Source organism: Euleptes europaea, chromosome 6 (assembly GCF_029931775.1).
Source record: "Euleptes europaea isolate rEulEur1 chromosome 6, rEulEur1.hap1, whole genome shotgun sequence".
NCBI classification, from domain to species: domain Eukaryota; kingdom Metazoa; phylum Chordata; class Lepidosauria; order Squamata; family Sphaerodactylidae; genus Euleptes; species Euleptes europaea.
Genome location: NC_079317.1, coordinates 42,532,920 through 42,543,220, shown reverse-complemented (window position 1 = coordinate 42,543,220; position 10,301 = coordinate 42,532,920). Strand labels below are relative to the sequence as shown.

Here is a 10,301-nt window from a genome sequence, read left to right as displayed (position 1 = left end):
AGAAGCTAAAGGTGACATTGTAATGTTTCAGGATTTTAATAGTATACAAGTAGAGTACAAATAAAAGCAAAGAGGCACTTTTACAAGGTAGCAGGTCCAGAGAGAGAGAGACAGACACAGAAAGATTCCTGTTCCTCAGGTGATTCAGCTTCCACCAACTTTCTGATCTGTCTGTCTGCATCTCACCTTTTCTTTCAAACTCCAAACCTGCTTTCCCCACATAAATACAAAAAAATCCTGCTCATTGACACTCAGCTGGGAGGGATCATCTTCTCCAAACTTTCATGCAAGGGAAGAACTTTCAAATGAACCTTTTGGAACAACTAGCTGCTATTGATGAGACCCCCACAGTCATTAAAATAGCATTGACATAAAGCTCACCTTAAGCAAAACAATAGTGAAAGATCCACTCACAGTCCTCAAACAGCATCATTTTAGGTTTTACAATATCATCATCAGATGTGTGCACACTGACTAGATGAGATTATATACTCTTAAATGGGTGTGTGTTCATGTGAAGAACAAAAGCCATGTAATGCTATTCATTGGTTGATTGATTTAAATATTTATGCCTAATTTTCTCTTCAATGGGGATCCAGTTTACAACCTGTTCTCTCCACCTCCCTTTTATCTTCATAACATCTGGGGTTGCCAACAATATAAATTAAGTAAGTAAGTATTCACTGCTCTGGGGATTAATTTTAGTTGATACAGAAGGGAAAGAGTAATTGTAATCCAAACTGTGTAGTGTTAAATTGTGTTTTCCTGACGTGGATGACTCAGGCTAGGCTGATCTTGCCACATCTTGGAATCTGAGCAAGGCCAGGCCCTTTTTACTATTTGTATGGGACCACCAAGGAAGTCCAGAGGTGCTACACAGAGACAAGCTATGGCAAACCCCCTCTGTTCATCTTTTGCCTTAAAAACCTTATGGGGTTGTTGTAAATCAGCTGCAACTTGATGGCACTTTCTACCAACATCATTTTTCAATTGCTGGTTTTAATTTTATTTATTTATAAAAATTGGTAAGCCACCCTTTTGCCTTTATATGGGGTGCCAAGGTGGCTAACAATTTAAATAATACATATTAAAACCACATTTTAAAACTATTAAAATCAACCCCCCAACACACATCATTAAAACAGAATGAAAAATGTATGAAACATAAAAACAGCAATTAAAACATTGGTTAGGAAGGATGGATCACTGAGTGAATGTCAAACAAAACAAAACAAAAGTCTTCACCTGCTGAAAGAAGATGGCAATAGGAGGGGACTGAGGAATCTCCCTGGGAAGAAGTTCCAGAGCTTTGATGCCATGACCAAGAAGGCCCTCTCTTGGTTTTCCACCAGCCTAATCTCAGAAAGCAAGGGCACCACAAGTAGGCCCTCTGAAGTTCCTAAAGCAGGTTCATAAGGGAGTAGGCATTCCTTCAGGTATACTTTGTAGGTCAAGAACATTTTGAACTTGGAAGATCCGTCAATCATGTAAGCCTCTCCTGCCATTTGAAGTGGTACAGACCAGGCCCTGGTTTATTATTTTATCTGCTTGTTCTGAGAACAAGGGTAGGGTCTCCTGGAAGCAAGTCCTTGCTCCAGCTTTTCTGGCTTCTCAAAGGATAAGGCTTCCTTGCTTGTAGAAAGGCATTACTCTAGCTTAAATAGCCTAAATGTCAGATCTCACACCTTCTTTTCCTCAAGGGCCAGCTATATATGACACTGGATTTCTTCAACTGGCATCCCAAATGTGTTATTTCATTCTTTAAAAAGCAGCTGCGACAATACATATTGGGGCTGCAGTGCTAGATGCATTCTGTGGGTTCTATGAAGTCTAGAAAGCCTAGATGTCTGGTGGCTGAACCCCGGTCATCATAAGGGACTGTTAACTCTTCTTCTCTCTTGTGCCCATCAAAATGCCTTCCACATATAACTGGTCTACTTTATACCATGGTATGGGGGGAAAAGACAGGGGCCATACCTTGACTTAAGCAACTTGTGAGTGCAGCTTGAATAAGATAAATGGTTCCAAGGGAAAATATTACCTCACCACTTTCCCAACATGTCCCTAGCTGAGATTGCCTATTCCTCCCACCCAGTCTGCATTTTAAGCCATTTGGAATACCAGCCATGGCACTCTAAGCAGAATACCCTACCATGCCTGAAAAGTATAATTCTTCAGCATATCATTGGCTTATTAATAAAAATACTTTCCAATAGAAGTAGGTCTATCAGATAGCACTTTCCTTCCTCTAAAGTTAAAGGTTACTGACCCATGGGGTCACAGCATATCACAACGTTTACTAGGCAGTCTGTGTTTATAGGGTGGTTTGCCATTGCCTCCCCCAGTCATCTACACTTTACCCCCAGCAAGCTGGGTACTCATTCTGCTGACCTTGGAAGGCTGGAAGGCTGAGTCAACCTTGAGCCAGCTACCTGAAGCCGACTTCCATTGGGATCGGACTCAGGTCATGAGCAGAGCTTTTGATTGCAATAGAGCAGCTTACCACTCTGCACCACGGGGCTCTTCTTCCCCCCTCTAGCTCTTATTTATTCAGATTCTTCCCTCCATTCCTCTGCAAGCTGAAAACAAGAATAAAAGTGATGAAGGATTTTTTTTCTCTTTTAAATATTAATAGAGCTTCTCTGCTCTGCAGGTGCAACTCCAGTGCAATGCATGATAAATTTGATGGCATCGCGCTTATTAGAGAATAGTGCCTTTCATGAAAGGGTACAACTGGGAGAAGCTGCAGGAAACAGAATGTTGTTATGTAAAATAATACTGTTAAATATACATAAGATTTACTCATAGCGTATGCTGTTTACATATAATGCCTAATAAACATATTTCACCCAAAGTTAATGTCTCCCAATGGAATAATTATATAAAATAGGTGTGTAATCAATCTAGTGGAAAGAAGGAAAAAGAACTATGGAAGGGAGGGAATATGCCAGTATGTGTAAAATAACCATGTGTCAATAAAATGTAAGCAGTCAACACCCATCTTTGTAATTAAGATCTATCTTTTAAAAAGTAGTTAGGTAGATACAGTTCGATAATTTGATTTATAATAGTAGGCCATGATGGCTTCTGAAACCTTTTTCCCTACTTCAAGTATTAGTTTTCATTTGAAATATGGCTGTGAATGTTGCTCCAATAACATCAACTCCATCATATCATATGAGGAACCCTTTCCAGACATATTTGATAAATCCACTGATTCTTCCCATTCTTGTAGTCAGTGGACTAGGGCTGAGAGGATCAGTAGCCATTTGACCTTCATTGTGGATTAAATAAACACCAGATGGCGAGGATTTGGTCAGTGCATCTATTCTCCCTTCTTGGTCGTCGTGTTCACACTGTTATTTCCCACTGAGCTTTTCTCTCCGTTTGTCATGGTGCCAGAGCTACTTCTATAGGACCTTTCATGCATCACAGCTTTCACATCTTGTCCCATTAGTTTCATTTTGTTTCTATCATAAATAATCGACTACTTTCTTATACACTCTTTCATTACCTAATCATGATTGCTCTTGGCACAAAGGAATAGGAGGTTAGCTGGTAGAGTTTGTCCATTTAGTATATAGCTGACTTGCCACTATTTATTAAAGAAAACAGAAAAGCACAAACAGTGATCCACAAACCATCAAACGAGCAGATACAAAATTGTCATTAAAAAGACTTCATTTCAAATGGGAACGGGTCAGGTGACGTTGTTAACTGAGACATATAGGTGATCCAATACCATGGCACCAAAGTTCAAGGAATAAATATATGAGAAGCAAAATATTGTGTTACAGAAATACAGAATCTTAATGGGGTAAATGGCGCATAAACAAATAAGCTTGTCTTTCTTCAAGAGCAATTCTGGTTCACGTATAGTTTGAACTTAGTTTGTATTTAGAAAGTGACAATGGAGTGAGGTGGGTTACCAGATCCCTCTTTGCCACCGGCAGGAGGTTTTGGGGTGGAGCCTGAGGAAGGCGGGGTTTGGGGAGGGGAGGAACTTCAATGCCATAGAGTTCAATTGCCAAAGTGGCCATTTTCTCCAGGAGAACTGATCTCTATGAGCTGGTGCTCAGTTGTAATGGCAGAAGATCTCCAGCTAGTACCTGGAAGTTGGCAACCCTAGAGTGAGGTGATTCAGTCCCTACCAGTCACTGTCCGTGAATGTGTCTGAAGCTTCATTGTTATTCAAGAAGGACTGTCAGGGCCATTTTGGACATTACTTTGAAATGCTGTTTTCAGAAGTAGGTATCTGTCTAATTTTTATCCCACAGTTCCTCCAAAAACGTTTTTTTCCCTCCTCTGTTTTATCCGCTGAGACACTGACTGGCCCAAAGTCACCCAGTTAGCATCACTGGGTCAGCACAGCAATCCAGACATGACTCTACCACTGCATCATCACACTGCTGTTATCGTGACCTTTATAAATTCTGTAGGCTTGAATCCTGCTTTATTCACTTGAATGAGAAGTTTGCTATCAGCATCAGCAAATACAAGATGGCACCCAAGGTGTATTTGCTGTTTGATAGATTCTGGCATTTGCTGCTGCTGAATCCCAAAGCTTCTGATTCAAATTCATTTCCCCCACAACCATGAAAATGCAGCATAGATCCCATGAATCCTTTAGCATATGCATTGCTCTCCCTAGGATCAGTCCTTTGTTTTAATGGAAGGGGCCATTTCCCACTTCTAGCTCTGCCTACCAGTGAAAGGAATGGTTTTCTCACACCTATTTTTTTTTAATGGTTGAGAAAATTGGAGCATAATTCTATGTGTAGAAATGAAATAGATATTGCCCTAAGTTTATATTTCTCTTCCTTCAAAAAAAAGAATATGCCACAATATGTCTTATTCTATGAGCTGAAAAATTATACTATGACTAAATTGACATCAACCTGCCTCCTACATATTTTTTCTGTACCGCAGATGAAATTAGCATGAAATGTCATTGTCAGATATTTTGCAGGGAAATGTTAAGATATCCTGCATTTTTTCAGGTGTAACCTTGACTAGTCCTTCATAGATCATCAGAGAACCATGTCACAAGAAACAACTAGATGGATAAAATCAAGTGTATTGATTACATCGTCAAAAAACAATTGACATGGGAACCAAGGATAACACAGGATTGAATCTTCCCTCCCATAATAACCAATGTTGCTCATCACTAATACTTCCGTTAAAATATCCACCGTTTCAGTGAAGACATAATGAAGCCTGGGATTCATTGCTGCTGTTTTTTCTCCATTTGCAATGAATGTTTCAGTAAGGGAGAATCCTGAGCAGATTTATTGCAGTCTAAAACATACTGATTTCAATAGCCTTAGACTGAAGTAACTCTACATAGGATTGCACTGTTAGTTTATTTCCCTGTCTATTAGCTTCCAAAAGACGATCACTGGGGGCTGTAGTGAAGAATTCTTTAGCTGCTAACATTATGGATATCAATCAATCAAAGCACAATGAAAAACCTTAAGGAGACCACCACATGTAGCAAATTCACTGTGTTACAAAGACTGAGACTTGAGACCAGTATTTTGCTAAAAAAAAAAAAAAAAATTAATACTACTATTTCAAAGATTGACTTTCCAGCAGGCCAATATATAAAATAATAATAAGCCAACTATTAAAATGGTCAATATTTATTCTGCATACTCTGTTAAATCAATTTTGGCATCTTTCCTTGTCAAAAGACTCTATGGGGAAGCAGCATTATCTAGTCATCTCATCTAGTCACCTGGGATAGGCCTGCCTAGTAAGTGGTGGGCTGCTTTGGCCAACATTGCTAGTTATGCCAAGACCACTGTCCCTAGTAGTGGGACACAAGTTAAACCTTTGTAATGTATGAGTGCCGCCTGTACCAAGTCTTAGGCCAGATGTTATACTTCTATAAAGGGAACAATTAACTTGAGTACAGGGTCATATCAGCAACATGTAGACATCCTCACAGGATTATCGGAGACAGACTTCCCAATGACAATGTTTGAAGAGAAGGCTTATTCCAGTTTCATGAGGCTAGCATGAGGTGTATACATTTGACCAGGCAAATTTATACTGGAGAAAAAAACTCATGCAGCAAACACTATGCATTTGCCAATAGTCCATTTAGAAGCATTTACGGTGGACAATAAATGGGCCAGATTCATCATATTCCTGCTTGCTGATCCACATCTGCTGGAAGGTAGACAGAGATGCAAGGATAGAGCCACCAATCCAGACAGAGTATTTGCGCTCAGGTGGGGCAATGATCTTTATCTTCATTGTGCTAGGAGCCAAAGCTGTGATCTCCTTCTGCATTCTGTCTGCAATTCTAGGATACATTGTGGTACCACCAGACAATACTGTGTTGGCATACAGGTCCTTCCTGATATCTACATCATACTTCATGATAGAGTTGAAAGTGGTCTCGTGAATGCCACAGGATTCCATCCCTAAGAAGGATGGCTGGAACAGGGCCTCTGGACACCTGAATCTTTCGTTTCCAATGGTGATCACCTGACCATCAGGCAATTCATAGCTCTTCTCCAGGGAGGAGGAGGAAGCAGCTGTAGCCATTTCCTGCTCGAAGTCCAAGGCAACATAGCACAACTTCTCCTTTATGTCTCACATAATTTCCCTTTCAGCTGTGGTGGTGAAGCTGTAGCCTCTTTCTGTCAGAATCTTCATGAGGTAGTCTATAAGATCACAGCCAGCCAAATCCAGTCGCAGAATGGCATGAGGAAGGGCATAACCCTCATAGTTGGGCACAGTGTGTGTGACACCATCTCCAGAGTCCATTACAATACCAGTGGTACGGCCAGAGGCATACAGGGACAGCACAGCTTGGATAGCCACATACATGGCTGGAGTGTTGAATGTCTCAAACATAATCTGTGTCATCTTCTCTCTGTTGGCCTTGGGATTCAGGGGGGCTTCTGTTAGCAGCACAGAGTGTTCCTCAGGAGCAACACGAAGCTCATTGTAGAAAGTGTGATGCCAGATTTTTTCCATGTCATCCCAGTTGGTAACAATGCCATGCTCAATAGGGTACTTAAGAGTCAAGATACCTCTCTTGCTTTGAGCCTCATCCTCCACATAGCTATCTTTCTGGCCCATGCCAACCATGACACCCTGGTGGCGGGGGCACCCAACAATTGAGGGGAACACAGCACGAGGAGCATCATCTCCAACAAATCCTGCTTTGCACATACCAGAGCCATTGTCAATGACGAGTGCTGCAATTTCTTCTTCCATTTTGCAAATCTGTAAGAAGGTGGGAGCTTTTTGGTGCTAGGAAGGAGGAGCGACCTGACACTGTTAGATCCGCTACTGCCGGCTGAGTGAGAACCTTTTGGCCAACATTGCCTTGGGTCATTTTCCAACTTGGTCCTGGTAGCCGGTGAACTGGTGGTGTTGATCTTCCTGGTTTTCTGAGTGCTGGTGGCTATCATCACAGATTCCCCCTCGCCCCCAGCATGGGAATTCTGAATGTTGTTCGAGGATGTTTGAGTGGTGCTGGTGTTTCTGGTATATTTGGATACATTAAGAAGTTACCTAAAAAGTGGTGGTTTTAAATGTTGTTTTAATGTTTTTATTTAATGTCTTACATTTTTATTATGTGATTCTGTATACTTTTATTGTGTTTATGTTATTGTTACCCACATTGAGTCCTGATTGGTCTGGAGAAATGTGAACTCAGGTTGCCAGGTTCCAGGTGAGTTCTGGAGATCTCCCAGAATTACAACTGATCTCCAGACTACAGAGATCAGTTCCCCTGGGAAAAAATAGCTGCTTAGGAGGATGGATGGACTGTATGGCATTATACTTCACTGAGGTCCCTCCCCTCTTAAAACCCTAACCTGTCCAAATTCAACCGCCAAATCATTAGGAATTTCCCAATCCAGAGTTGGCAACTCTAAGATGGGCAAATAGATGATTTAAATAAACCAACCAACCAATAAAGGAATAAATGCATATCTTTAAATATTCTTTAAAAGGAAGTCATTGTTGGGGTTGTCAACCAATTAATCTTTAGTTGAATTTAGTTGAATTTAGTTGAATTAATTTGATTAATTGAAATCATTTGTCATACTAATATTGGTGCATTTTTGATACTGTCATGGAATTATGAGATAAGATTAAATCAAGTAAAAATATTTTGCTGCTTGAAGCGAAAGCCATCTTTATTATTTAATTTATAAAGGAACAAAAATAGTCTAAAAAAGAACAAAGTGCCTATCCCCCCACCATTCAAATTCGAGCTCATTAATCAACTCTAGCTTTGGTTGATTAATCTAGCAATTGCACTGATTAAAGCTTATTACTATTTTACATTCACTTATTGAATTTATCAGTGGTGACAGGCAAGCTAAATTGTCTTTTTAAAAACCCAGTTCTGGCATATTATTTGACTGATGATCCTCTTCACACTATGGAGAGAATGGGCACACAGCCCTGTGCAATGCATCATCAAGTACCATGTATACAAATCAAATTAAAGCTACTGTTATTATATGGTCTTTTAAGGGATCTGAGCGTTTATTTTGCAGTGGAAGCAGTTTGCTAGGAAATGGCTTGAAAATAATTCATTGAAGAGGCTTTCTTTTATAATCTTTTGTGAAACTGGCACCATGTTTTAAAGCATTGTTGATGCTTTATTTTGTAAGTTTTACAGGAAAATATTATTTTCACATTTTAGAGACCTCTGGAGGAGGCAAGTTTGAATGGATTTGGTCTGTATGTTTAGGTTATGTTGTCTTACATTTGTATGTTTGTTTATATATTGGGCATTGATTATAAGATCACAGTTTAGTAGGATTATCTGTTCCTCAACTCACTTTACTTAACTGGCACTCACTGAGTTATAGGGTTGCCAACCACCAGGTGCAGTCTGAAGGTCTTCTGGAATTACAACTAAGCTTCAGACTACAGAGATCAGTACCCCTGGAGCAAAAGGGGCTAGAAGACAGACTCTGGCATCACCTCCCTGCTGAGAGTTCCATTCCTCCCCAAATTCTGCCCTCTCAGGGCATCACCCCAAAATCTCTAGGAATTCCATAGCCAGGGTTGGCAACCTAACTGAATTGTCATAGCCTATCATTAAATGAATAAAAAGAAGTTATTTTGGCAACCCTGTTTTCACCTAAAAATCAACAATTAAATCGTAAAATATTTACACTATTAATATAACCGTAAAACTACTATTATGCCCAAAATTATAACCAATCATTTAATATAACAACCTGGTTAATAAAAGGATACATATTCTATTCATTTATTATTTATTTATATTTTCCATTTCTATTATGCCCTCCCTAGCCGAAGCCGGGCTCAGGGCAGGTAACAACATTAAATCGAGCCTACAGGCACAATAAATATTCATTAAAATACTCATATCACTAAAAACAATCATGAATAATCATTTAAGAACAGCAGATGACACCAAAAAAGATGGTTACTGCTAAACTCTTGCAGCCAGACAATCACCATAGGTCATAAACCTAATTAAAATAACAGCACAGATGACATCATGGCTGTCCTCAATTGTAGGCCTGATGGAATAACTCTATTTTACAAAGAATACTTTGAAGTCCTGCATGGCTCTGATGTTGCTTGGGAAGGAGTTCCATCAGGCCAGAGCTAGGGCTGAAAAAGCCCTGGCTCTTGTTGAGGCAATGAATGCAATGTTCTTTGGGGGGTGAGCCAGAAGAGGCAGACCTGAAGATACGAGGGCTACAGACCATGGAACTCCCTCACTAGGCATCAGATCCAAACCTACCCCTATCCTGAAGATCAGGCACACATCTATTTAAAGGGCCCCCTGCGTGCCTTCAGGGGGCTCCCCTGAAGGAGTGCGGGGGGGGGGCGTGGAACAGATCTGTGCCTCCCGGCCAGGAGGCACAGATATATTTAAAGGGCCCCCCTACGTGCCTTCAGGGGGCTCCCCTGAAGGCACGTGGGGGTGTTGAACAGATCTGTGCCTCCCGGCCGGGAGGCACAGATCTGTTCCACGCCCCACCGCGCCTTCATGGAAGCCCCATGATGGCGCAGGGGGAACCCCAAATCAGCCGAATTTATTTGCCGAACCCCCGAAGTCGGCGAATTCGGTTCCCCCGTTTCCCGCCTTTTTTGAGTTTGGTTCTTCCCGAATCGAAAAACAGCCAAATTGGGGGAAATTCGGCTGTTTTTTGGTTCAGGACGAACCGAATCGACAGCCCTAGTCTAAAACTTGAAACAATTGATACTAAAGAAGGGATGCATAATTATCTATGGAGCAAGAAGTAATCAAGAACAATCCAAACGCAAGATGGAAGTCATAT

The 10,301-nt window shown here is 40.8% G+C and overlaps 1 pseudogene; it reads right to left on the bottom strand.

The window, feature by feature from the left end:
• Positions 1-5,788: 5,788 nt before the first annotated feature.
• LOC130479422 (actin, cytoplasmic 2-like) lies at positions 5,789-7,257 on the bottom strand (annotated as a pseudogene).
• Positions 7,258-10,301: the final 3,044 nt, after the last annotated feature.